A 4234-nucleotide genomic window follows, 5' to 3' on the forward strand; every position below is an offset into this window, starting at 1 on the left:
CAAAGTCAAGAGTCGGACGCTCAACTGACTGAGCCACCCAGGCACCCCTAACAATTTTTAATCCAGTAGGGTTTATAGGGATATTTATTTATTATTCTCTCAACCTTTCTGTGTAAAAATAATAAAACGTTTTGGGAAAGAAGTCAGCAACCATTGAGCAGAACAGGGTTTGAGACGAGAGCAGCTTCTCCTTGAACCAGACAATGATTCCTCTCGAATGGAAGCAAGACTAAAAGGGAGGAAAATAATTGTGTGCCAGTGGCATGGACTCTAGGCATACGGGATCATAGTGAGCCTCGCAAACATCTCCGGGCCCCAAAGTTGGCATTGAAACAGCCAAAAAAGCCCCTGCCTGATGATCTAGACATCTCAGTAGTCGGATTCATGAGGAAACAGCTGCCTGGTGACCAGATGCCTGGAATCTTTATCCAAATCCCAGTTATGGGAAGAGCCTGAACTAAAACTAATATTCAGTTTCCTTTACCGCAAAGAGTTACATTGTCTCCACATCTGAGTTAATGGACTTTATTAGGCACTAAATTGCTGACTCTAGAAAGGAAGGTCCACCCAAGTAAGTGATGTTTTAGCTGAAATCTGAAAGATGAGTAGGATCTTAGCTACTCCCCCACCCCAACACTCCCCAAGTGTCTGTGGGCATTCCCTGCAGTGTCTCCCATGTCTGAAAGGACAAGTGTAGCTGGGCATCACCTGGTTATCCTTCTTCTATTGTCTCAGCACTTCTCTGCTAGACAATGCCCTTTCCCCTGGGCACAGCTGCGTCCAACAGGTGCCACAGGCCTCCTCCCGCAGCCAAGGAAGGGCTCAGGAAGTGTCAGAGTTGTGAGATATTGTCATACGCAGTGGCAGAGAATGGCTCCTGCTTCGTGTGTATGTTCAGCTAGTGAGGTCGCGAAGACATATTCCTTTTGCCCAGTTACATGGGTTGTAAGGAAACAGCTCTTTCAGTTTTCATGCACAAGCCCCAGCTTTCCACCCACACTCAGATATATAAACACGAGGCATCAACAGGAGCTGGTAGTGGGGCCTTGGCCCACACGCAAAGACATGTCACGCACTAAGCTGCCCCCCAAACCGCTCCTCCTTTCTGACAATGGAGGCTTTGTCGGTGGGTCTGGCTTGTGGTGCCTGGCTCCCACTTCCCTGGGATGACTCCTCCTGGGAGGAGCTTCTGTTCTTCCGGCAGAGATTTCTGGGTCTGCTCTCTGGTTCTCCGAATATGCCAGACCCATGTGAATCCTAGCTTGGGCCCCTTCTGGGACCCACTCTTTCTGTTCATGTCTCCCACTAGATCGGGATGTTTGAGTAAGAGGTGAGGTTTTATTTGCCTCTTAAATCCCTGAAAGGTGGCATCGGCCTGGCATGTAAGAGGGACTCAATTTATTTATTTATTTATTTTTATTTTAGACCGCATGCGAGCAGGGGAGAGGAGCAGAGAGAGAGAGAGAGAGAGAGAGAGAGAGAATCTGAAGGAGACTCTACACTCAGCTCGGAGCCCAGCACAGGGCATGATCCCACGACCCTAGAATCATGACCTGAACTGAAATCAAGAGTTGGTCGCTCAGCCTACTGAGCCACCTAGGTACCCCAGAGGTACTCTATTTTTATTGAAAGACCGTCCCCTACCCTAGACCAGCATTCACCCAACTTTAGATATTGTTTAAAACACAGATTTCTGGGGCCCCATCCCCAGAGACCTGATTCATTAGATCTGGGGTGAGGGCCCAGGAACTTGTGTTTTAATAAGATTCCAGGCAATCATGATGCAGAGGGTCCTTGAGTCTCTCTTTGCCTCTGCCTCAGGCAGGCTCGAACCAGGAACACTGCTAGCCCTTCAGCTCCTTTGAGAATTAGGCACCCTTTCCCTTTTTAGTTGCACCAAATCCAAGGCTTACAACTTGGTAAGCAAAGTAATGTCAGCCCCTTCACCCCCTCTGCCAAGCATTCTTGTGTTATGCACAACATATGCGATGGTTGGAGCAACCTGGTCTGAAGCCTGCGCCTGCTGAGAAATGCTACAACTGAGAAATTCATCTTGGGAGTCAGTCACCCAATATCTCAATGAACCCTGGGAAAAATCTGGGGTTGAATTGTGCTGGTGACTTGCTCCTGGAGATCGGGTGAGCCAGTGGCCAGTCTCCAGATCTGGTGGGGAGAGGGGTCTGGAGAATTCGAGCTCGAAAGATCTAACACAGAGGTCGTAACCTTTGCTGCATATTGGAACTGCTTTGGGAGCTTTGAAAGATCCTGATGCCTGGGTCTCACCTCCAGAACCTACTTGAGTGGGGGTGCAGCCTGGGCGTCAGAGTTTTTTAAAGCTCCTCAGGTGATTCTAAGGTGCAGAATCTCTGACCTGAGTTCTCGCCATAATCAGGGAGATGCATTGGCTGCTATGTGTCTTCCTAAGAATTGGAGGACCAGGGATGAGCTCACCCTTCTGACCACAGAACGCAGCTGGTTGCCTTATTCTCTATGGTCCAGCTCAATATAAGTTCTTCAGGCTTTTCCTCAAGAAGATAATGAGTTCTTTCGTGTATGTTCTTTGGCTTTTCTGCTCATGACCTATACCCATGAAGTTTCTGAACATTCTCCCAGCCTTCCTCTCTCTTCCCTCCCCCTACATCAAATCCATCTATTCTTAATGTTGCGTACGCACCCTCAGCTTGACAGGCTAATTCTCCACAAGGCATACGTGGCAGGCAAAACTTCAATACTCTCTCTGAAGTAGGTGCCAACCCAATTTGATAATATACCGCAAAGAAAACAATGTCATAACAGCCAGGTGTTATTTTTAAATGGTGGGACCCAAACTTGAGAGGTTGTTGCTTTTGTGGGGGGAACCTCAAACCTAGGGGAGTGGGGAGACGGTAGCTGACAGCCTTTTGGAAGCCCCCACTGTTCTCCCCTCTTGTGGCAACGGCTGGACTTCCACTAACAATGCAGGTGATGGGACTCTCACAAGAGGATGAGAAGAAAGAGGAAAGAAGCCCATTCTCCTGTTAGAATATGAACTCCTAGAGGCACCTGGTTGTTGCTGTCAGTTGAGCATCTAGCTCTTGGTTTCGGCTCACATCATGATCCCAGGGTCATGAGATCGAGCCCCCAGTCGGGCTCTGCACTGACAACACGGAGCCTGCTTGGGATTCTCTCTCTCTCTTCCTCAAAAAACAAAAAATAGAATATGAGCTCCTGGAAAGGGGGACCATATTCTATTCCTTTTTGAATTCTACATCATTCTCACCACATCATCTGTACACTTTTGTCATGCAATAAATATTACTGAGTTGTCAAATTTTTCAAATTCAAACTCAGCACTAATTTATTGAGTGGCTGCTATGTCCTGCATCCTGAACTAGGTAATTTCATATGTTATCTCATTCAATCTTAATAAATCCTCGGGTATTAGTGAGGATATAGACTAAGCTACTGTAACAAAAATATCTCAGAATACAGGATTAAACAGGGTATGTGTTTCTTTTCTTTTCTTTTTCTTTTTTCCAAATGATGGTCCAGATTATGGTCCACCGAACAAGTCCAAGGTCTGGTTGTTGGTTCTGTTACCTTTAACATGTGCTAGTTACTTGTTAGCTAGTCTCTTTATGCCCAGATCTTCCATGGCTGCTCCAGCTAAGAGGTAGATGGAAAAGGCCAGAGAGGCACATCTGCATTTTTAGAAACACAACCCAGAAGTAGGACAAAATATCTTATTGGCCAGAATGTGGTTGCATGGTTATAACGATGCACAAAGCATGCTGGGAAATGTAATCTCTAATTGGGTGGCTCTGTATCCATCTACAACTGGGGATCGAGTTTATTAAGCAAGGGTCCATGTATGTTGATGGACAAGTCTCATCGAACACCTCATGCCTGTGGATGGGTATCTTAGTTCTGATTGAAGCTAGACATGGACTGTAGAAGATGCTACTTTCCTGCCCAGAGAGGTCCTCTGTTTTGTCAGGGTATTCAGAATTAAGTTGGCTCTGAAAGGCTACCTCAGCTTATAAGAGTTTGGTGTATTGGCCAGAAAAATACCGATTACTTAACTGACAACGGAGATAGATACATGTCAACAACTTGAATGCTGTGTTCCCCATTCAGGCTAAGATTTTCCTGGTCTGGAGGTACCTAGAACCACATCACAGTGTATACGAGTAGATACTGAGGTCCAATCCGGACCAGGTGCTGTGCTAGACGTCTTCCACAATCTGCTTTGATC

General features: G+C 46.6%; 1 protein-coding gene across 1 annotated transcript in view; it reads left to right on the forward strand.

Moving 5' to 3' along the window:
- The window catches only part of THAP10 (THAP domain containing 10), a 30099-nt gene extending 25903 nt beyond the window's left edge, over positions 1-4196 (forward strand). Inside the window, exon 4 of the mRNA XM_060618137.3 lies at positions 4117-4196. The gene's annotated coding sequence lies outside the window, so the exon portion shown is untranslated. The remainder of the gene's footprint in view (positions 1-4116) is intronic.
- Positions 4197-4234: the final 38 nt, after the last annotated feature.

This window comes from Panthera onca, chromosome B3 (assembly GCF_046562875.1).
Source record: "Panthera onca isolate mPanOnc1 chromosome B3, mPanOnc1 haplotype 2, whole genome shotgun sequence".
Classification (NCBI taxonomy): domain Eukaryota; kingdom Metazoa; phylum Chordata; class Mammalia; order Carnivora; family Felidae; genus Panthera; species Panthera onca.